Here is a 25,511-nt window from a genome sequence, read left to right on the forward strand (position 1 = left end):
ATCCAGGTCTCCCCCATGGATCACAAGGTCCCAGGTACTTTGTTATCTGCCACTGCTTTCCCAGGTACATTTCTAGGGAGCTGGATCGGAAGTGGAGCAGCCAGGACTTGAACCAGCATCACAGGTTGCAGCTTATCCCAGCATTACAGATTGTGGCTTATCCCACTATGCTACATGCCAGCTCATGTCCTGTCAAAGTTCTAAACTTCTATCAAAAACCACCATGACTGTGCACAGACTCCCCCACTGTGTGGTTGTGGGCCTCTTCTGGTCAGCATTTCAGATAATTTTCTGCAAGAGCATCGATCATTATCTTTAAATAATTTTAAGTTACCAATGTGCTCTAAGGCCATGAACTTCAGACTAGCTCTCTATAAGGAGAGTTGTATAATATCAATTACAGGAACAGGCATTTGAGCACAAAATGTTCAGAGCAACTTGGTGGTTCCCCACTGTTTCTATTGGATCTCAGACTGAATCACTCAAATGTGGTGTTCAAAATTTTAAGGTTAGCATTTTGAAAGTGCAGTATTGAGGCCAGCACTGTGGCACAGTGGGTTAAAGCCATGGCCTGCAGTATTGGCATCTCATATGGGTGATAGTTCAAGACCTGGCTTCCCCACTTCCAATACAGCACCCTGCTAATGCACTGAGAAAGGCAATGGAGGATGGCCCAAATGTTTTGGCCACTGCACTGATGTGGGGGACCCAGAAGAAGCTCCTGGCTCTTTGTTTCAGCTTTACTCAGCCCCCAGTTATTGCAGCCATTTGGGAACTGAACCAGCAGATGGAAGATTTTTCTCTCTGTCTCTCATTCTCTCTAACTCTGCCTTTCAAATAAATATATAAATAAATAAATATTAAAAAGTGCAATATCTTAACTGTTGATGATTGTAGATGGAGACAGGGAGAAACATACAAAATTAGTATATGAACTATTGTAAGAAATTTCTTTATATCAAAATGAACAGTTGGAATTCAAATGTTAAAAATATGCCATTTGCAATACCCCTAAAAATAAGTATTAATCTGGGGCCAGCATTGTGGTGTGGCCAGTAAAGCTGTCACCTGTGGTGCTGGCAGCTCATACAGGTTCCAGTTTGAGTCCTGGCTGCTGTACTTTTTTTTTTTTGACAGGCAGAGTGGACAGTGAGAGAGAGAGACAGAAAGGTCTTCTTTTTGCCATTGGTTCACCCTCCAATGGCCGCCACCGCCGGCGCGCTGCGGCCTGCACACCACGCTGATCCGAAGGCAGGAGCCAGGTGCTTCTCCTGGTCTCCCATGGGGTGCAGGGCCCAAGCACTTGGGCCATCCTCCACTGCACTCCTGGGCCACAGCAGAGAGCTGGCCTGGAAGAAGGGCAACCGGGACAGAATCCGGCGCCCCGACCAGGACTAGAACCCGGTGTGCTGGAGCCGCTAGGTGGAGGATTAGCCTATTGAGCTGTGGCACCAGCTGGCTGCTCTACTTCTGATATAGCTCTCTAGTATGGCCTGGGAAAGCAGCAGAAGATGGCCCAAGTCCTTGGGCCACTGCACCTGCATGGGAAGACCTGGAAGAAGCTCCTGGCTCCTGGCTTCAGAACAGCACAGCTCCATCCAATGCAGCCAATTGAGGAGTGAATCAGCAGATGGAAGACTTCTCTCTGCCTCTCCTTCTCTCTCTATGAGGCTCTGAATTTGAAATAAATAAATGAATCTTTTATAAAAAGCATTAATCTACCAAAATGCATATAGATAGTTATGAAACTGGGCAGAAAGAAACAAAATCAAATATAAATAAATGGAGTTATTCTAAATGATCCTTAAATTCAATTTTAATATAGAAATTCTTTTCTTCATATGTCTGTTGGCCATTTCAATTTCCTCTCTTGAAAAATGTGTTTAGGTCGGTGCTGTGGCATACCAGATAAAGCCACCGCCTGCAGTGCCAGCTTCCTATATAGGTGCTGATTTGAGTCCCAGCTGCTCTACTTCATATCCAGCTCCTGCCATGGCCTGGGAAAGCATAGAAGACCTGGAAAGAAGCTCCTGGCTCCTCATTTTGGATTGGCACAGCTCCAGCTGTTGCAGCCAATTGGGGACTAAACCAGAGGATGGAAGATCCCTCTCTTTCTCTGCCTTTCCTTCTCTCTGTGTGTAACTCTGACTTTCAAATAAATAAATGTGTGTTAAATAAATGTGTGTTCAGAGGCTGGTATTGTGGCGTAACGAGTAAAGCTGTTGCCTGCAGTGCCAGCATCCCATATGGATGCTGGTTTAAGTCCTGGCTTCTCCACTTCCAATCCAGCTCTCTGCTATGGCCTGGGAAAGCAGTAGAAGGTGGCACAAGTCCTTGGGCCCCTGCACCCATGTGGGAGACTTGGAAGAAGCTCCTGGCTCCTGGCTTCAGATCAGCTCAGCTCTGGCCATTGTGGTCATTTGGGGGAATTAACCAGTGGATGGAAGGCTTCTCTCTCCGCCTCTGCTTCTCTGTAACTCTTCTTTCAAATAAATAAATAATAAATGTTTTTAAAAAATGTTTGTTCAGCTCCTTTGGCTATTTCTTTCTTCTTCTTCTTCCTCTTCTTCTTTTTTTTTTTTTTTTTTTTTTTTTTTTACAGGCAGAGTGGACAGTGAGAGAGACAGAGAAAGGTCTTCCTTTGCCATTGGTTAACCCTCCAATGGCCGCCGCAACCAGCGCACCACGCTGATCCGAAGCCAGGAGCCAGGTGCTTCTCCTGGTCTCCCATGGGGGTGCAGGGCCCAAGAACTTGGGCCATCCTCCACTGCACTCCCGGGCCATAGCAGAGAGCTGGTCTGGAAGAGGAGCAACCGGGACAGAATCTGGCACCCTGCCTGGGACTAGAACCTGGTGTGCTGGCGCCGCAAGGTGGAGGATTAGCCTATTGAGCCACAGTGCTGGCCTTTGAGTGGAGTTTTTTGTAAGGTGTAAAGTAGGGATTTTATTTCATACTTCTGCAGAGTTCCAGTTTTCCCAGCATCAAACTGTTGAAGAGACTGTCTTAGCTCCAGGGATTGATTTTTGCTCCTTTGTAAAATTTCAATTGGTTGTAGATACATAGATTGATTTCTGGAGTTTCTTTTCTGTTCCAGTGATCTACATGTCTGTCTGTCTGTCTTTTTTTTTTTTTTTCTTGTCACTACCAGGCTGTTTTGAGTATAACTGCCTGGTAGTATGCTTTCAGATCTGGTATTGTGAAGCCTCCAACTTTATTTTTGTTGTTTAAGATTGCTTTAGCTATTCAGGATCTCTGTGTTTCCATATAAATTTTAGCATCATGCTTTTTAGATCTGAGAAGAATGTTATATTTATTGGGATGGCATTGAATCTATAATTGCTTTTGGTAGCATAGACATTTTGATGATGTTGATTTTTCCAATCCATGAACATGGAAGATTTTTCCACATTTTATGTCTTCTTCTATTTTGTTTTTTTAATTTTTTTGAGATTTTCTTTGTAGAGATTTTGACATCCTTGGTTAAATTTATTCCAAATTATTTCAATTTTTTTTTTGTAACTTTGTGAATGGACTTAATCTTAGAAGTTCTTTCTCAGCTATGGCATTGTCTGTATATATAAAGGCTATTGATTTTAGATCCTGCTATTTTACTAAACCCTTTTTCTGAGTTCCAATAGTCTCTTCATGGAGTCTTTTGTGTTCCCTATATATAGAATCATGCCATCATCAAATGGTGATAGTTTGACTTCTTCCTTCCCAATTTTTATCATTTTTATTTCTTTTTCTCGCTTAATGGCACTGGCTAGAACTTTCAGGACAATATAAAATAGCAACAGTGAGAGTAGGCATGCTTGTCTGGTTCTGGATCTTAACTGAAATACCGCCATTTTTCCCCATTCAATAGGTTGCTGGCTGTGTGTTTGTCATAATTTTGCCTTATGTTGAGGAATATTCCTCCTGTACCCAAATTGCTTAACATTTTCATTGTAAAAGGATCTTGAATTTTATCAAATGCTTTATCTGCATCTATTGAAATAATCATATGGTTTTGTTCTTCAGTTTGTTAATATGATGTATCATATTTATTGATTTTCACATGTTGAACCATCCCTGCATACCGGGGATAAATCCCACTTGGTCTGGATCAATGATCTTTCTGATGTATTCAATTGGCTGGTATTTTGCTAAGGATTTTAGCATCTATGCTCATCAGGGAAATTGGTCTATTATTATTTTCTAAATTAGGAATTAAGGTAATGCCAGCTTCATGGAAAGTGTTTGGAAAAATACTCTCCCTTTCAATTGTTTTGAATAGATTGAGAAGAGTTGGAATTAGTTCTTATTTAAATGTCTGGCTTTTCTTTGTTGGAAGGGTCTTTACTACTGATTCAATCTCCATCCTGGTTATTGGTGTGTTTATGTGTTCTATGTATTCATGTCTCAATTTTGGTAGATTGTGTCCAGGAATCTTTGTTGTTTTTTTTTTTTCCCAAAGGAACCTTTTATTTCATGAATACAAATTTCATAAGTACAACTTTAGGAATATAGTGATTCTTCCCACCATAGCCCCCTACCACTCACACTCCCACCCCACCTTCTCCTCCCTTTTCCTTCCCAGTCCCATTCTCTATTAAGGAAAAAAACTCGTTCCTCAACAGTCAAGACAAGAGCTGTTCAAGTCATCACTTCTCAAAGTTTCAATTTCACTTCTACAGATTTCCTGTTAGGTGCTCTATTAGTTCTCACAAATCAGAGAGAACATATGGCATTTGTCCCTTTGGGACTTGCTTTTTTTAAAAAGATTTATTTTATTTATTTGAAAGACAGAGTTACAGAGAGAGAGGTAGAGCCAGATAAAGTCTTCCATTCCACTGGTTCACTCCCCAGATGACTGCAATGGGCAGAGCTGAGCTGATCCAAAGCCAGGAGCCAGGAAACAGGAGCCAGGAGCTTCTTCCGGGTCTCCCACATGGATGCAGGGGCCCAAGCACTTGGGCCATCTTCTAGTGATTTCCCAGGCCATTGAAGAGAGCTGGATCGGAAGAAGACCAGCTGGGACACAAGCCAGTGCCCATATGGGATGCTGGCACAGCAGGCTGGGGATTTAATCCACAGTGCCACAGCGCTGGCCCCAAAAAGGCCTTCTAATTCTTTCTCTTTTTCCACACCTTCAGGAACTCTTATAATCCATATGTTGGGTCATTTGATTGTATCCTGTAGATTTCCAATCGTATTTTTTAGTTTTCTAATTTCTTCTTCTTGTGTTTGGTCTGACTATATAATTTCCTGTTCTTTGTTTTCTAAGTTGGATATTCTTTCTTCTGTTTCCCCAATTCTGTTAATGATTTCCACTGTAAGTATTATCTTTTCTATTGAAATCTTCACTTTTAATATTTCATTTTGTTTTCTCTTTAGAATCCCAATTTTGTGGCAGAAATGTTCTTTCATATCATGTAGGGATTTCATTAGTTCATGAATTTGCTTTTGATTCCTCCTAGGTAATCCTATGATTAATTGTTTGAATTGCATTTCTGGCATTTCTTCAATCTCATCATCTTTACAATCTAGGTTTGAGGTGTTGTATTCTTTTGGGGGTGTCATGTTGCCTTCCTTATTCTTGTTTCTTGAATTGGTGCATTTATTTTTGGCATTTGTGGAGATACTTGTTGTTTTCTTTTCTTTTCTGTTTTTTTGGTATGGTGGCTTTTGTCTTTGAGCTGTGTCTGAGTGACTAGTGTCTGCTTTCAGGGAATATCTAGAGGTGTCTGGTGGGTATGGCCAGGGAGCTCTGTTCTGTACTCCAGGGTGAAGGGTGTGTCTGAGGTGACACATCCAGGTTTGGTGTGGTAAATCTCCTTTTCATTTTTAATCAGAGGGGAGGTTTCTTCTTGTCTGTTTGCATAGAATTAGCTGAGCTCCTCACCTCGAAAGAGGCCAGTGCCTGGGTGCTAGCCCCAATGAGTATATTATTTGTCCATTCTGCCACAAGAACCTGGACAGTCTTCAGTGTAAGCTCAGATTCCCCAGCAATGTCATTTGCCAGGTAACCAGGGAGCCCTGATCATGTGGAGCCTCCCACAGTGACTGCTCTTGCCTCAGCCACACCCTGAGTCCTCCCACGCATCATGAGTGTTTTCGAAGTCCACACACACAAGCCTCCCACAGTCACGAGTCATGTTCTCCCCACCACACTCAGGAGTCTCTGCTTGGCTGGTTGCTGGGAGCGGACACAAGCTGGCACAGGTGTTACATATGTTGAAAATGACACTTTCTTGGTGTCAGCTTGTTACATGATGCCTTTGCAGTGTGATCAGGGAGAGAGAAAACATGTCCCCCCTTTGTCTTGTTTTCTCCGGTTTGACAGGTACACTATCCCCCACAGTGCTCCAAGCCAAATTCCTTCTAGGCTTTTCCTACAGCATTTTTGCCAGTGGCTTGTGCTGCTGAAGTCTGGTCTTACTTCACTCTCCAACATTGGTGCAGAGGCTCTCCACTGCTGGACTCCTAAGTTGTGCATGTCCTTGCCCTCTAAGTAGTTCCATTATGTTCCTCCAATTTGTGTAGTTTCCTCTGCTGTTCTCTCCCTAACTTTTCCCCGAGACTGCACTCTTTCCACTTCATTTTTAAACTGTCTTCTCCTAGACTTGGGCCTATTCTTTTTGGTTTCCTCATTTGTTTGTATATAACTCATTGTAATAACTCCTGATCACTCTTTTTATTTATAGGGTGACCATATCTACATTTTCTTTTTCATGGCTGATTTTATTTATCTGAGTCCTCTCCCTCTTTTATTTGGTTATATGGGCCAATGGTAGGTCAATTTTATTTATTTGTTCAAAAAAGCAGTTCTTCATTTCCTTAATCTTTTGTGTTTTTTGTTTCAATTTTGTTTATTTCTTCTTTAGTTATTTATTTCTTCCTACTAAATTGGGCTTTAATTTGTTGTTTTTCTAGGTCCTTGAGATGCATTCACAGCTCATTTATTTGGTGACTTCCCAGTTTTGTGATGTAGGCACCAATTGCTATGAACTTCCCTCTTAACTCTGCTTTTGCTGTGTCCCATAAGTTTTTATATGGTGTATTTTGTCTTCATTTGTCTCCTGGGTTTTTTTTGATTTCTCTTTTGATTTCTTCTATGTCCCACTATTCATTCAGGAGCATGTTATTCAATCTCCATGTGTTTGCATATGATCTAGTTCATTCCATTGTGATCAGAGAAGATGCAGGGTATGATTTTGATTTTTTTGAATTTGCTGAGACTTGCTTTATAGCCTAGTGTATGGTCTTTCCTGGAGAAAGTTCACCACACTGATGAGAAGAATGTGTATTCTGCAACTGTGGGGTGGAAAGGTCTGTAGATATCAGATAGGTCCCCTTGGTCCATAGTGTCAATTAGCTTTGTTGTTTCTTTGTTGATTTTCTGCCTGATTGATCTATCCAAGGATGAAATTGGGTGTTGAATTTGCCTGTTACTGTTGTATTGGAGTCTATGTCTCCATTTAGATCCATTAGCAGTTCTTTTAAATAACCTGACAGGTTCCCTGTCATTGGGTGCATATACATTTATTACAGTCACATCTTTCTGTTGAATTGATCCCTTAATCATTACACAGTGCCCTTCTTTGTCTCTTTTAACCATTTTTGTGTTAAAGGTTATTTTCTCTGATATTAGATGGTTAAATCTGCATTTTTTGATTTTCATTAGCATCAGATATCTTTTTCCATCCTTTTGGTCTTCATGTATCTTTGTTAGTGAGATGTCTTTCTTGTAGGCAGAAAGTAGATTCGTCTTTTAAAAAGAATCCATTTAGCCAGCCTGTATCATTTAACTGGAGAGTGGAGTCCTTTACATCCAAAGTAACTATTTATAAGTAACTGTTGTCCCTGCCATTTTCCATGAATATTCCTATCATTTACTTTGGATTTCTTTCATACTTTTATTGGGGAATTTTCTGCCATCACATTTATTCATGATGATGGCTTTCTTTTTGTATGTCTGTGTGTAGCAAATCCTTTAGCATATTTTGTAAGGCTCTATGAGAAATGACAAATTATTTCAATTTCTGTTTGTTATTAAAGGTCTTGATTTCACCTTCATTATTAGATAAGAGCATTGCAGGGCATGATATTCTGGCTTGACAGTTTATTTCTCTTAAGACTTGAAATATATCTTGCCATTCTCTCCTAGCCTGTAGGGTTTCTAATGAGAAATCAGCTGTGAGTGTAGTTGGAGATCCTCTGAAAACAATCTGGCATTTCTCTCATGCACATTTTAGAATGTTTTCTTTATGCCTTACTGTGGAAAGTTTGACTACAATGTGTCATGGTGAAGATCTTTTCAGGTCATGTTTCTTATGTGTTCTATGTGCTTCCTGTACTTGGCATCCCTTTCTTTCTCCAAATTGGGGGAGTTTTCTGTGATTATTTCACAAAATAGGCCTTCTATTCCATTCTCTCTTTCTACATCTTCAGGTACTCTTAAGACCTGTATGCTGGGTTATTTGATTGTTTTTTTTTTTAAGATTTATTTATTTATTTGAAAGTCACAATTACAGAGAGAGGAGAGGCAGAGAGAGAGAGAGAGAGAGAGAGAGATCTTCCATCTGATTGTTCACTTCCCAATTGGCCACAACAGCTGGAAATGCACCAATCCAAAGCCAGGAACCAGGAGCTGGGAGCTTCTTCCAGGTCTCCCACATGGTGCAGGGGCCCAAGGACTTGGGCCATCTTCTACTGCTTTCTCAGGCCATAGCAGAGAGCTGGATCAGGAGAGGAGCAGCTGAGCCCTCAAGTTGCATAAAGATGTCATTGATTCCTTTGTGGAGCCTCCAAGTAACAGATCCGTCAGCTGGAGTACCTTTAACTCTCCTGTGGCTCTCACTGACCACATGGTCAGGAACAATATCCAGGAAACAACTCCAACACACCATTGCATTTGAGAGTTTATGGTATGGTCACTTACATGCTCCATAGAGTACAATTGAAAAATTTCTCAATTTCTATTCATGGAAAACTTGAAGCAAGTTTACTCATCAGTAAAATGTGTGAACCACTGAGAGTAGTTCTGAGTTAAAGAACTGGGGAGACATTTGTCTTTGAGTCCTTTCCCCCTAAAGATAAGAATGGGCCCTGGTATGTGTACAGTTTATGTGTGTGTGTGTGTCTTTTTGTGTTTTTACTATTTATAAGTATTTCCCTTATTTCACACATTTGCAATATGGCAATATTTCTACAATATCAAGGGTTATATTTATTTTAAAAATATTTTGTCAATCAGTCTACATTGTAAAAGAAAAATGAACTCTAAATCAATTTTTTGACTTTCTCCTGTTGTTTTTCCCAATGAACTGTCTGATAATTTTGAATTTACAAGAAAGTAATACATGCATAAGCACTTTGCTTAAGCAGAAATATCATAGAAAATAAGTGTGTGCTACATTTGAGTTTCCTTTTCAGAAAAATTTCTTTCCTTAAAACAATCTCATGAAAAAGCCCTTACCAAAGTGTCACTATTTCTATGGGCCCTGAAAAAAAAAATCACATATAACTCCTCTGCTTTCTTTTTCCATCCTTTATCTCTATTTTTATTTTTCAATAATATGATTGTGTAGGTAATGAAAAATTTATCTTCATGCCTAAGTATCTATGTAAAACTTACCTACACAAGTCTTGTGTTTGCCCATAACCTCTATCCATAAACTCCTACAATATACAGCATATCCTAATGTGAATTCATATTTAAAATCCAATATTCTAACTTGCTGTGTTATACATGCTTGTTCTGGGGCTGGCATAGTAGTGTAGCAGGTAAAGCCACTGTCTGCAGTGCCAGCATTCCATATGGGCACCGGTTTGTGTCCCAGCTGCTCCACTTTTGATCCAGCTCTTTGTTATGGCTTGGGAAAGCATAGAAGATGGCCCAAGCCCTTGGGCTCCTGCACTCACATGGGAAGACCTGGAGGAAGCTCCTGGCTCCTGGCTTTAGATCACACAGCTCTGGCCATTGCAACCAATTGGGGGAATGAACCAAATGAACAAATGACCTCTCTTTCTCTCTGCCTCTCCTTCTCTCTCTGTGTAATGCTGACTTTCAAATAAATTAATAAATCTTTTAAAAGAAAAACTGCCTGTTCTGCATGATCATGCTACTCAATAAGAGGTTTAAATTCTTTATTTCTGGACATGTTTTCTCTATAGTTGTGACATTTGAACACAATATTATATTTTTGTTTTTGAATATCTGAAAGGAGACCGCACCTGCATTTAAACTGAACTCCCATGTGGCTTTCACAAATCAGTATACACCAACCAAATTTCAGACCAACCATTCTAGATATGTCTGCCTGAATTGTGTCCAATGAGATGAAACCCTTAATCCACTTCAGGGAGAATTCAACAAAAAGAAGGGATACCATGACTGTTTCATACCAAGTGCATGCATGCAAGCCACAGCAGGCAGAAAAGGCAGGTTAGCATCCCCTCTAGCAGCTGTGACACATAGAATAGGAAAGCAAGAGGATTTGGTGAAGTGGCAGTCATGGGCACTTCATGTTCTTCACTAAATCATTAAAATTCATTTTTCTGACAATCCACTGACATTATTTTGGAAATTCAGAGAGAAATACCTGCCATTATTTTATATATGATGAGACTTGATGGAAATTACAGGAAACCAACTTAACTGGCAATATAGAAAGTAAAATAATACTATATATACCAGACATGGACAATTTGAATTTCAAATAACACAAAAATTTACAATAAACCAAAAATAACAAGACATAATAAGAGAAAGAAGTGAGAATAAAAAAGAATAATTGAGAATAAAAATAATAGAATTATTGAAGCATCATTTCATCAAATTTATATAGATGTGTGTGGAATTTTTTTTAAAATCTATTGAAAGACAAGAAAATTTAAATCAATTTGTGTATATATGTCTTTTTATTGATCAAATGATATATTATTAAGATGTAAATTCTTCCAAGTTTGAGCAATAGATTCAGTACAATCTCAACAATAATCTCAGTAAGCTATTCTGTAGACAATTAAAAGCTATTTTTCATCCTTGAGAAGTCTGGAAAATAAAAAATAAAAGCAAATTTGAGGAATCTACAATTCCTAATTTTATGCTTTAATCTAAACATACAATCAAGAATATGGGGCCAGTACTGTGGCTTAGTGGGTAAATCCTCCCTCTGTAGTGCTGGAATCCCATATGGCCACCTGCTCAGATCCCTGCTGCTCTACTTCCAATCCTGCATCCTGCTGATGTGCCTAGGAAACCAGTGGAAGATGTCCCAACTCCTTGTGCCCCTGCACCCAGGTGGGAGACAGAAGAAGCTCCTGGATCCTGGCTTTGGATAAGCCCAGCTATGGCCATTGCAACCATTTGGGGAGTGAACCAGTGGATGAAGATTTCTCTCTTTCTCTCTCTTTCTCTCTCTTTCTCTCTCTGAAACTCTACCTTTCAAATAAATGAATCTAAAGAAAGTTCATAATGTTGGACAAAGAATAGACATATAGGTAAGTGGCAAGGTATAAATGGTCTCAAATACTTATTAATTTACTAATCTTTGTCAAAGGGACAGAGGCAGCCTGGTACAGGTAATGTAGTCTACAAAAATAGTGAAAATGCAAATGGGTGATAATAAGGGAAAATCAAAAAATGCAAACTGTGCAAATAACACATGAAGTCACTAGTGAATAAGGGGTCAGATTTGTGGTTTAGCAGGTCAAAGTTGGTGCCTACACTGCTGGCATCCCATACGAACACTGATTTGAGTCCTGGCTACTCCATTTCCAATCCAGCTTCCTGCTAATTCACCTGGGGAAGCAGCAGAAATTGGCCCAAGTCCCTGAGCCTCTGCCACTCACATGGGAGATCTAGAAGAGGTTCTTGGCTCCTGGCTTTGGATCGGCCCAGCACCAGCTGTTGCAGCCATTTGGATAGTGGATCAGCAGATGAGAGCTAGCTCTCTCTCTCTCTCTCTCTTCCCCTTTCTTTGTGTATAACTCTGCCTTTCAAACAAATAAATTTTTAGAAAAACAAGCACAAACATGCTGAATAAACTTGTATTTTTAAAAAAGTAGAAAGCACAGATATGTAAGAATAAAATGTATAAGAATTCTGTACAAAAATTAGTTTTACATACAATACTGAAAGCATTACCCATAAACATAATGTGGACTTTGAACAGATGTAAGAGAGTAGTGATAAGGAAGGTAGCAAGAATTAATGGGTAGAGAATTTGTCAGAATGGATGGACCCCTCTCTAGACAGAATCTGAGAGAGTACTCAGCCATTCAGACAGGTATAAGCAAAGTTACACAGTTTAATGGAGAGAACACACTTGACTGCTCAGATGTGCATCTCAGCAAAGAACTAGGGGGGGCTGAAATACTCCTGATAGATCAAGTGGACATCTCAGGAAAGAGCTGAGTACATAGTCTATATTCATACAGGAGCTTATCAGGGAATGGGATCAAGTTAGTCCCACAATTTCTCCTTCCCTCCACCCTTCTTCCTGAATAAAGGACTTATTGGGTGTGAAATAGGTAAAATTCATTCTAAGGCTTTAAAAAAACATTTAACTAAGCTCTTTAATACAACATGACACTTTATGGCTGTTATGTATTATAACATATGTAGAGTTGCAGGCAGAGAGAGGGAGAGACAAAGGTTTTAAATTTGTATATTTACTCCCCCAAATAACTGCAATAGCTGGAGCTGGGCCATTCCAAAGCCAGGATCCAGGATCTTCTTCTGGGTCTCCCATGAAGGTGCAGGACCCAAGCACTTGCACCATTGTCCACAGCTTTCCCAGGCCGTTAGCAGAGAACTGGATTGGAAAAAGAGCAGCTGGTACATGAACCAGCACCCATATGGGATGATAATGCCCCAGGTAAAGGCCTAACCTAGTACAACACAGCACCAGCACATGCTTCTAGACTTTAACTTGCAGCAAATATAGTCTGTTAGTATATAAAATAATACTTTGTTTTGAAAATAGTAAATACATTATGTAGGATTTTCCAAAATATGTAGGTTGCTTTTTAAAACTGACATCAGTATATCCTTATTCCACTAAAAACAAATACAATAATCAAACTGGTATGCACTTACTAGGAAGCAATTTTAAACATTTGGATTTTGTTTAAATTGCTCAGATTTGGAAGAGGACTCTCTAAGCATGCTAACAATACCTTAACCATGAACATAGCAAGGACTTTTTTAAAAAAGATTTATTTAGAGGAGGCAAGATGGCGGAATAGGAAGGGAGCACACTGATAGTCTGGGGAGAGATAGTTTAATAAAAGTGGAGATACTGCAGGTTCAAGGAAGAGTAGGGGAGGAAACAGCAGAAGAAACTCTTCCAGAATGCGTTATTCACAGCGGTCCTGCGTGGAGAGCTTGGGAGCCTACAGTTCGGGACACCAGCGGCAGACTCAACACACCAGCGCTGGAATGCGAGGTAAGCCGAACCTCAATAGCCCAAGACACTGGCAGGCAAGCGGAGAGAGGAGACTAGAGGGAACGACCCCCGGGAGGGGAAAGTTCACCAGGCTAACTGGAAGAGAGAGAGAAAGAAAAAAAAAGGTGACTGGTATGGACACGGGTTTCTCTCTCTCTGCTCACCTCTCAAGGGCGAGCAAGACAAAGAGCAGGCGCCATCTTGGACATACGTCATAAGCAGAGCGACCTCAGGTCTGCACCGGCCCTGAGCCTAGCAGAAAAACCTGACTCTGGGCGGGGCAAATTAACAGGAGCTTAGGACCTAGTAAATTTGTGGTGCTACTGAACTGAGACTGTGAAAAAAGAGATGGTGGGGGAGAGAACTCACGGAATTCACGTGAGCACTCTCCAGAGACGCTACAATTCCGTAACTTTGGCAACCCAGTGGGAGACTGAAGGAGAATTTGAGCCCACTCTGAGGGCAGAACAGATTCCCTGTGTGGTCCTTGGGAAAGAGCTTCCGATCTCTGGCTCCTGTGGGTATATCATTTGCCTGCTAACTACCTCCAACTTCGTTCAGCTGTGAGGAATTACTTCCCTTTTGAATCAAAAAAAAAAAAAAGAGAGAGAGAGAGATTTACCATGCCTAACCTGGGAGTGTCACCTTTGGCACACCAAACAGAGCTCTCAGGCCACACCCATCTCAAGCCCTAAGGCTCCATCAAAAACAGATAGTCCACTTAATCTAGAGTCATAGTATAACAAGAAAAAGCACCACAGTGAAGAAACCAAATATCTCCAATATGCCAAATAACAAACGCAAAAACCGAGGTAATAAAAACAAGGAAGTCACCATGACGCCCTCAAATGAAAAAGACACCCCAATTCAAGATTATGAAGATGATGAGATAGAAGAAATGCAAGAAGCAGATCTCAAAAAATTGATAAGAACATTAAGAAGTTCTCAAAAACAAATTCTTGAACTACAGAAATCCTTAATGGACAAGATAGAAAATCTCTCTCGTGAAAATGAAATATTAAGGAGGAATCAAAATGAAATGAAACAACTAGTACAACAGGAAACTGGGATAGTGACTGAAGTGAAGAATTCAATAGATCAAATGAAAAACACAATAGAGAGCCTTACAAACAGAATGGGTGAAGCAGAAGAGAGAATATTGGACTTAGAAGACAGAGAACAGGAAAGGATACAGTCAGACCAAAGAAAAGAAGAGGAAATTAGAAATCTAAAACATATTGTCAGGAATCTTCAGGATACTATTAAAAAACCCAACATTCGGGTTCTAGGAGTTCCTGAAGGCATGGAGAGGGAGAAAGGATTAGAATGCCTTTTTAGTGAGATATTAGCAGAAAATTTCCCAGGTTTGGAGAAGGACAGAGAAATCCTAGTGCAGGAAGCTTACAGAACCCCTAATAAACACGACCAAAAGAGATCCTCACCACGACACATTGTAATTAAACTCTCCACAGTGAAACATAAAGAAAAGATCCTAAAATGTGCAAGAGAGAAACGTCAGATTACTCTCAGAGGATCTCCAATCAGACTCACAGCTGACTTTTCATCAGAAACCCTACAAGCTAGGAGGGAATGGTGAGATATAGCCCAGGAACTAAGAGAGAAAAACTGCCAGCCCAGAATATTATATCCTGCAAAGCTATCATTTGTGAATGAAGGTGAAATAAAGACTTTTCATAGCAAATAGAAATTGAAAGAATTTGTTGCCACTCGTCTGGCCCTGCAAAAGATGCTTAAAGATGTGTTACACACAGAAACACAGAAACATGGTCATCAATATGAAAGAAGGTAAAGGAAGGAAACCAAGGAAGGAAACCTCACAGCAAAAGATCACAGGGAATTCAAAGCATATATTAGAACTTATCTTTGGCAAATGGCAGGGCAAAGTTACCACTTATCATTAGTCACTTTGAACGTGAATGGCCTGAACTGTCTAGTTAAAAGACACCGATTGGCTGATTGGGTTCAGGAACAAAACCCATCTAATTGCTGCTAACAAGAAACACATCTTTCCAACAAAGATCCACACAGACTGAAAGTGAAAGGCTGGAAAAAGATATACCATGCCAACAGAAATGAAAAAAGAGCGGGCATAGCCATCTTAATATTAGACAACATAATCTTTAACACAAAAACTGTTAAGAGAGACAAAGAGGGGCACTATATAATGATTAAGGGATCAATACAAGAAGAAGATATAACAATTATCAATGTATATGCACCTAACTACAGGGCACCACTTTATCTAAAAGATTTATTAATGGACTTAAAGGGAGACTTAGACCCCAATACAATAGTACTGGGGGACTTCAATACTCCACTCTCAGAAATAGACAGATCAACAGGACAGAAGATCAACAAGGATACAGTAGATTTAAATGACACTATAGCCCAAATGGATCTAACAGATATATACAGAACTTTCAATCCTACAGCTAAAGATTTTACATTCTTCTCAGCAGTACATGGAACCTTCTCTAGGATTGACCACATACTAGGCCATAAAGCAAGTCTCAGCAAATTCAAAAGAATTAGAATCATACCATGCAGCTTCTCAGACCATAAAGGAATGAAGTTGGAAATTAGCAACTCAGGAATCCCTAGAGCATACACAAACACATGGAGATTGAACAACATGCTCCTGAATGAACAATGGGTCACAGAAGAAATCAAAAGAGAAATCAAAAACTTTCTGGAAGTAAATGAGGATAACAGCACAACATACCAAAACTTATGGGATGCAGCAAAAGCAGTGTTAAGAGGAAAGTTCATATCAATAGGTGCCTACATCAAGAAATTGGAAAGGCACCAAATAGATGAGCTTTCAGTCACTTCAAGGATCTAGAAAACCTACAGCAAACCAGATCCAAATCTAGTAGGAGAAGAGAAATAATTAAAATCAGAGAAGAAATCAACAGGATTGAATAAAAAAAACATTACAAAAAATCAGCCAAACGAGGAGCTGGTTTTTTGAAAAAATAAACAAAATTGACACCCCATTGGCCCAACTAACTAAAAAAAGAAGAGAAAAGACCCAAATCTATAAAATCAGAGATGAAAAAGGAAATGTAACAACAGACACCACAGAAATAAAAAGAATCATCAGAATTTACTACAAAAACTTGTATGCCAGCAAACAGGGAAACCTATCAGAAATGGATAAATTCCTAGACACATGCAACCTACCTAAATTGAACCAGGAAGACATCGGAAACCTAAACAGACCCATAACTGAGACAGAAATTGAAACAGTAATAAAGGCCCTCCCAACAAAGAAAAGCCCAGGACCAGATGGATTCACTGCTGAATTCTACCAGACATTTAAAGAAGAACTAACTCCAATTCTTCTCAAACTATTCAGAACAATCGAAGAAGAGGGAATCCTCCCAAATTCTTTTTTTGAAGCCAGTATCACCTTAATTCCTAAGCCAGAAAAAGATGCAGCATTGAAAGAGAATTACAGAGCAATATCCCTGATGAACATAGACGCAAAAATCCTCAATAAAATTCTCGCCAATAGAATGCAACAACACATCAGAAAGATCATCCACCCAGACCAAGTGAGATTTATCCCTGGTATGCAGGTATGGTTTAATGTGCGCAAGACAATCAATGTGATACACCACATTAACAGACTGCAGAAGAAAAACCATATGATTTTCTCAATAGATGCCGAGAAAGTATTTGATAAAATACAACACCCGTTCATGATGAAAACTCTAAGCAAACTGGGTTTGGAAGGAACATTCCTCAATACAATCAAAGCAATCTATGAAAAACCCACAGCCAACATCCTATTGAATGGGGAAAAGTTGGAAGCATTTCCACTGAGATCTGGTACCAGACAGGGATGCCCACTGTCACCACTGCTATTCAATATAGTTCTGGAAGTTCATGCCAGAGCTATTAGGCAAGAAAAAGAAATTAAAGGGATACAAATTGGGAAGGAAGAACTCAAACTATCCCTCTTTACAGATGACATGATTCTTTATTTAGGGGACCCAAAGAACTCTACTAAGAGACTATTGGAACTCATAGAAGAGTTTGGCAAAGTAGCAGGGTATAAAATCAATGCACAAAAATCAACAGCCTTTGTATACACAGACAATGCCATGGCTGAGGAAGAACTTCTAAGATCAATCCCATTCACAATAGCTACAAAAACAATCAAATACCTTGGAATAAACGTAACCAAGGACGTTAAAGATCTCTACGATGAAAATTACAAAACCTTAAAGAAAGAAATAGAAGAGGATATCAAGAAATGGAAAAATCTTCCATGCTCATGGATTGGAAGAATCAATAGCATCAAAATGTCCATTCTCCCAAAAGCAATTTCTAGATTCAATGCAATACCAATCAAGATACTGAAGACCTTCTTCTCAGATCTGGTAAAAATGGTGCTGAAATTTATATGGAGGCACAAGAGACCTCGAATAGCTAAAGCAATCTTGTACAACAAAAACAAAGCCGGAGGCATCACAATACCAGATTTCAGGACATACTACAGGGCAGTTGTAATCAAAACAGCATGGTACTGGTACAGAAACAGATGGATAGACCAATGGAACAGAATTGAAACACCAGAAATCAACCCAAACATCTACAGCCAACTTATATTTGACCAAGGATCTAAAACCAATTCCTGGAGCAAGGACAGTCTATTCAATAAATGGTGCTGGGAAATTTGGATTTCCACGTGCAGAATCATGAAGCAAGACCCCTACCTTACACCTTACACAAAAATCCACTCAACGTAGATTAAAGACCTAAATCTACGACCTGACACCATCAAGTTACTAGAGAACATTGGAGAAACCCTTCAAGATATTGGCACAGGCAAAGAATTTCTGGAAAAGACCCGGGAGGCACAGGCAGTCAAAGCCAAAATCAACTATTGGGATTGCATCAAATTGAGAAGTTTCTGTACTGCAAAAGAAACAGTCAGGAAAGTGAAGAGACAACCAACAGAATGGGAAAAAATATTTGCAAACTATGCAACAGATAAAGGGTTAATAACGAGAATCTACAAAGAGATCAAGAAACTCCACAAAAACAAAACCAACAACCCACTTAAGAGATGGGCCAAGGACCTCAATAGACATTTTTCAAAAGAGGAAATCCAAATGGCCAAAAGGCACATGAAAAAATGTTCAAGGTCATTAGAAATCAGGGAAATGCAAATCAAAACCACAATGAGGTTTCACCTCACCCCGGTTAGAATGGCTCACATACAGAAATCTACCAACAACAGATGCTGGTGAGGATGTGGGGAAAAAGGGACACTAACCCACTGTTGGTGGGAATGCAAACTGGTCAAGCCACTATGGAAGTCATTCTGGAGATTTCTCAGAAACCTGAAGATAACCCTACCATTCGACCCAGCCATCCCACTCCTTGGAATTTACCCAAAGGAGTTTAAATTGGCAAACAAAAAAGCGGTCTGCACCCTAATGTTTATCGCAGCACAATTCACAATAGCCAAGACCTGGAACCAACCTAAATGCCCATCAACGGTAGACTGGATAAAGAAATTATGGGATATGTACTCTTTAGAATACTATACCGCAGTAAGAAACAATGAAATCCAGTCATTTGCAACAAGATGGAGGAATCTGGAACACATCATGCTGAGTGAAATAAGCCAGTCCCAAAGGGACAAATACCATATGTTCTCCCTGATCGGTGACAACTGACTGAACACCAAAAAGGAAACCTCCTGAAGTGAAATGGACACTATGAGAAATGGTGACTTGATCAGCATAGCCCTGACTGTTAATGAACAACTTAGTACATTATCCCTCTTAGTAGTTTTTTTGTCTGTTCTACTTAATATGACTGGTTTAATTCTGTAATTATCACAGTTATTCTTAAGTGTTGAAATTTAACTGAAATGTGATCCCTGTTAAACATAAGAGTGGGAATAAGAGAGGGAAGAGATGTATAATTTGGGACATGCTCAAACTGACCTGCCCGAAATGGTAGAGTTAGAAACATACCAGGGGATTCCAATTCAATCCCATCAAGGTGGCATGTACCAATGCCATCTCACTATTCCAAGTGATCAATTTCAGTTCACAATTGATCATAATGAAAGGACTAAGAGTCAAAGGGAGCACATAAACAAGTCTAGTATCTGCTAACACTAACCGATAGAATAAATAAAGGGGAGAGTGATCCAACATGGGAAGTGAGATACTCAGCAGACTCATAGAATGGCAGATGTCCTAAATAGCACTCTGGCCTCAGAATCAGCCCTAAAGGCATTAGGATCTGGCTGAAAAGCCCATGAGAGTATTTCAGGCATGGAAAGCCAAGACACTCTGGCAAAAGATTTCTGTGAGTGAGATCCCAGTGGAAAGAACAGGTCATCAAAGAATGAGGTACCTTTCTCTGAAGGGAGAAGAGAACCTCCACTTTGACTATGACCTTGCCTTAACAAGATAAGAGTCGGAGAACTCAGAGGGCTTCCATAGCCTTGGAAACTCATGACTGGAGCATAGGGAGACTACTGATGCCATAGACAGGAGTGTCAATTGGTAAAGTGTCCTTAATGTACTGTGCATTGAGATTTAATGCTATAATGAGTACTCAAACAATATATTTCACTTTGTGTTTCTATGGGGGTGCAAACTGTTGAAATCTTTACTTAATGCATACTAAACTGATCTTCTGCAAAAAAAAAAAAAAAAAAAAAGAAAAGAAATTATCAATTCCCAACTTGACTCTCACTGGGATTAAACATGACAATAGGTCTGATCTGATTTCATCATCATTTAAAAAAAATCATCTATTATTTTTCACTTTAAATTTCTGTGTGGGAGCAAACTGTTGAAATCCTTACTTAATGTATACTAAGCTGATCTTCTGTATATTAAGATAATTGAAAATGAATCTTGATGTGAATGGAAGGGGAGAGGGAGTGGGAAAGGGGATGGTTGTGGGTGGGAGAGACGGTATGGGGGGGAAGCCATTGTAATCCATAAGTCGTACTTTGGAAATTTATATTCATTAAATAAAAGTTAAAAAAAAAACATAAAAAAAGATTTATTTATTTATTTGAAAGGCAGAGTTACAGAGAAGCAGAGGCAAAGAGACAGAGAGAAAGAGAGGTCTTTCATCTGCTGGTTCACTCTCCAGATGGCTGGAGTGACTGAAGTTGGGCTGATCCAAATCCAGGATTCAGGAGATTCTTCTGGGTCTCCCACTCAGGTGCAGGGCCCAAAGACTTGGCCATTTCCTACTGCTTCCCAGGCTATAGCAGAGAGGTGGATCAGAAGTGGAGCAGGCAGGACTCAAACTGGTGCCCTTATGGTATGCCAGCACTACAGGTGGCAGCTTTACTGGCTGTGCCACAGTGTCGGCCCCAAGGACTTTTTTTTTATAAAGATTTATTTGTTTATTTGGAAGGTAGAGTTATAGAAAGTCAGAGAAAGAGAAAAAGGTCTTCCATCTGTTGGTTCACTCCCCAAATGGCTGCAATGGTCAGAACTGGGTTGATGTAAAGCCAGAAGCCAGGAGCTTCTTCTGGGTCTCCCATGTGGGGCCCAAGGACTTGGGCCATCTTCCACTACTTTCCCAGGCCATAGCACAGAGCTGATTGGAAGTGGAGCAGCTGGGACTTGAACTAGCATCCATAGGAGATGTCAGCACCACAGATGGCAGCTTTACCTGCTACACCACAGCACCGGGCCCAGGTATAGCTAATTTTACAGGAAAGCCTGGAAACAGCTTCATCTCAGCAAGTTCTCTCAGTTTGCTTAAATGCTCGAAGGGAGGTATTACTTCTAAAACATTCAATAAAAAATAACACTATACCTAAGGGAATTTCCTGGCTCTCATGACTATCATGCTTTTAAAAGTTTTTGTTCAGGGCCAGCATGGTGGCATGGAGATAAAGTCACCGCCTGCAGTGTTGACATCTCATATGGGTGCTGGTTTGAGTCCTTTTCAGAAACTTTTGAAAACTGGCCTGGGCTATAGACAGACAAGATTTTAAAGTAAGAAAAATGCAAGGATGAGCATGGGTCAGAATTTAGGAGATGGTGTTACTGGATAGCTGTGGGGAGCAACTCGGACTAGACTAAGTTACTGGAATTAAGACTTATTCTATGCATCTGCTCTCCCACAATATGGCGCTGGGAGAGGAGGAAACAGCTTCTACGCAGCTGCCTCTCGCCAGCTTGAGTGATGACCTGCAGGAGCTGATCCTGCTCCTGATTGGAGGAGAGCAGCGTACTCGGCATGTGGGCAGCCGAGTTGGGATTGGCGGAAGAGGACTATAAAGGAGGAGAGAGACAACATGCACGAGGAACATCTAAGAGGAACATCTATCTGAAGGAACACCTGTGCAGCCCCCGAGAGAGCCGGCCGGCGGTGTGCCACTCCCCCGTGGAAGTGGGGAAAGTGGCTAGGGGGAACCGCCCTTCCACGGAGGTGGAAGGGTCGGTAGCCAACCCGGGAAGAACCAGCAGCAAACCCGGGGAGGGCCGAGCAGATGAAAGAACAACGCAGGGTCCTGTGTCGTTCCTCCATGAAGACAGGGAGCGACATAATGGTGCTGTGGCTAGGATATGAAGCCTAGGCAGGGTTCAGTGTTGCTCCTCCACGAAGAGGGGGAGCGACATAATGGTGCCGTGACTCGGATAGGAAACCTAGGAGGGAAGAAACGGGAAGAAGTGGGAAAATACCGGAGAGAGAGACTAGCAAAGAGCCTAGGGAAAAGCCGGACGGAAAAGGTGCCGGAAGAAGCTATCAAAAACCTAGGCATAGACTTGGATACGGACTGTGGGAAAGAAGTTAGGATTGGACGTTAGGATTGAAAGCGAATGTGAAAGTTGGGAGAAATCTCTAAGGTTGAAACCGAAAGTGAAACCTAGAAGAAACTTAGACTTGGATATGGACTGTGGGGAGAGGCCAGGAGAAATGAGAGGGGAATATTGTTGTTGGAAGAAAAGTTAGGGAAACATACCGGGTAGAGAAAAATATGTTAGGGAGGATGAAGCCGCGAGTGCAGGCTGAAGTGGAGACGTAAGATATCTTGGGATTCTCCAAGTCAGCCCAGGGAGCAAAAGGCGAAAATCTGGAACCAGAGGCAGAGACGTGGGCCGCCAGGTTGGAATCCGTCAGATTAGCCCGGGGAGCAAAGGACGGGAAGCCAAGCCGAAGGGTGCAGACGTGAGCTGGGTTGAATTCGCCAGGTTAGCCCGGGGAACTTGGACTGAATACCGGTGGCAGAAATGTGAGCTGTGCTGTGTGACTCATGGAAGCCACCGCGCGCAGAGAGAGCGCGCGGGGCACAAGTAGATAGGGAACGTGGGGCTAGTGCGATGCCGTGGTGCGGGCGTGAAGGGGCGCGGAGACCGCGGAGTGCACCCGCGAAGCTGGGAAGCCACGCAGATGAGAGAAGTGCGGGCTGAAGCGGCTCAGAGCTGGGAAGCCGCCGAGAAGCAGCCTCGGGGCAGGCGCCGGGAAGCTGCGGGAAGTTTAGAAGTAAAATGAGAGAAATAGGAATGCTGGTAGATAGAAGTAAAATAGGAGAAATAGGAATGCCCGGAGATAGAGAAATAGAGAAAAATAAGGCCTCCCCACACCACAGCAATGAGAGAGCTTGGATTCGGTATTCGGTCTGCCTGATTAGTAAGACGATAAGCACCTGTGGGCGGCTGCAGGTCACCAAAGACAGGCACGTTATTAACACCAATAAGTCTCCCCACAAGACGGCAATGAGAGGGCTTGGATTCGGTTTGCCTGATTGATAGGGCTTGTAAGCACCTGCAGGCAGTTCTAGCAGAGCAGAGCATGCACTGCAGGGCACCGAACTCAGGCACGCATCAGCGCCTAAAAACCTCCTCACAACATGGTGAAGAGAGGGCCCGGATTCGGTTAGCCTGATTGGTAGGGCTTGTAAGCACCTGTGGGCAACTGTAGCAAGCAGAGCAGAGTGTGTGCCATGGGACACCGAAGACAGGCGCATATCAACGCCAAAAATAAAAAGAAAGGGGGATCTGTGGGGAGCAACTCGGGTAGACTAAGTTACTGGAATTAAGACTTATTCTATACATCTGCTCTCCCACAATATGGCGCTGGGAGAGGAGGAAACAGCTTCTACGCAGCTGCCTCTCGCCAGCTTGAGTGATGACCTGCAGGAGCTGATCCTGCTCCTGATTGGAGGAGAGCAGCGTACTCGGCATGTGGGCAGCCGAGTTGGGATTGGCGGAAGAGGACTATAAAGGAAGAGAGAGACAACATGCACGAGGAACATCTAAGAGGAACATCTATCTGAAGGAACACCTGTGCAGCCCCCAAGAGAGCCAGCCGGCGGTGTGCCACTCCCCTGTGGAAGTGGGGAAAGTGGCTAGGGGGAACTGCCCTTCCACGGAGGTGGAAGGGTCGGTAGCCAACCCGGGAAGAACCAGCAGCAAACCCAGGGAGGGCCAAGCAGACGAAAGAACAACGCAGGGTCCTGTGTCGTTCCTCCACGAAGACGGGGAGTGACATAATGGTGCCGTGACTCGGATATGAAGCCTAGGCAGGGTTCAGTGTTGCTCCTCCACGAAGAGGGGGAGCGACATAATGGTGCCGTGACTTGGATATGAAGCCTAGGCAGGGTTCAGTGTTGCTTCTCCACGAAGAGGGGGAGCGACAGATAGCAAATATTGTGATTTCAGGCACAATGTTGGATGTATAAATCTGTTGGCATAGCTGCAGGCACAAGGGGATAGAGAAACTGGGAGGCAGACAGGGTCTGCAGGTACAGGACCTGGAACATAAGAAGGAATACATCAGGTGTTATTTAAGGCAGTGCTTAGAGGAAATTTTTAGCCTCAAGTGAATGCATTAGAACAGAAGACTGAAAGCTCTTCATTTTGGTTTTCTTCTTAAGAACTAAAATGAGCATCCTAAAATAGCATAGAATAAATGCAAAGAAAAAAAGAATAGTAAACATCCATGAAATACCTGTAGTAAAAATGTACAGCAGAGACTAATAAGCAAGAAAAAAGTTTTAAATCGTATTGTAGGGCAAGAGGGACCCTGAAGCAGGGTTAGAGAAAAGAGTAGACTTTGGGAGAATTCCAGAAAAATTCTACCTCTCCAGGGGAAAAAAATGTAACAAAGCACAATTTAGAATAGACCAAAGAGAGGAAGTGGGGTGATATGGCACCTAAGACAAGGATATGGAAAATATTAGTCAATTACCAACACTTCCTGCACAGAGGAAGGGGATCCAATTACTTATCCCTTCTGTACTCCTGGACAGAGACAGGGAAGCCAACCCAAACATGACCTCTACTACATGCACCAGGTGAGGGACTAGTACATAACACATAAGAGAGGGAAAATAGAAATAGCATAAAACAGACCAACCCCCTGGAGGCAATGGATTGCCAACTCCAAGTCCCTTCCCCAACATGTGCGAGCTTCTGTCATTTATTGCAAATAAGCTTGCTCTCACTCTTGTACTCTCTCTTGGACTTTTCTCCTTATTTCTTTTTTTAAAGAGCTATTTATTTATTTGAAAGTTAGTGTTGGGTATGGGGAGAGAGTGAGAGAGACAGAGAGTTCTTCCATGTGCTGGTCCACTCCCCAACTGGCCACAACAGCAAGGGCTGGGTGAAGCACAAGCCAGGAGCCAGGAGCTTCTTCTTGGTCTCTCATGTGTGTGCAGGGTGCCAAGTACTTGAGCTATCTTATCCTGCTTTCCCAGGCACACTAGCAAGAAGAAAGCTGAATCAGAAGTGGAGCTTCCAGGACATGAACTGGCACCCATATAGGGTGCTGGCATTGGAGGTGGTAGCTTAACCCAATATGTCACAGTGATGCCCTCTTCTTTTTATTTCTATGCTGAACAACAAGTCCATAGACTATGGGAAGCAGCTCCCCAACCAGGATGTGACAATATTGACAAAATTCGTATCTGATAAAAGTGTTTAAGAGAAAAACAGGAAAGCATCACAAATAACAAATTTCACAAATCAAATAGAATTAGCCTTACAGATGTCACATATCTTAACAAGATATTAAGAGAAGAGGTTGGCATTGTGGAAAAGCAGGTT

At 41.5% G+C, this 25,511-nt stretch overlaps 1 pseudogene; it reads right to left on the minus strand.

The window, feature by feature from the left end:
• Nucleotides 1–25,511, minus strand: part of LOC149124786 (inducible T-cell costimulator-like) — a 53,832-nt pseudogene that overhangs the window by 18,040 nt on the left and 10,281 nt on the right.

Source organism: Oryctolagus cuniculus, chromosome 8, assembly GCF_051225735.1.
Source record: "Oryctolagus cuniculus isolate XC-2025 breed Fujian yellow rabbit chromosome 8, ASM5122573v1, whole genome shotgun sequence".
NCBI lineage: Eukaryota > Metazoa > Chordata > Mammalia > Lagomorpha > Leporidae > Oryctolagus > Oryctolagus cuniculus.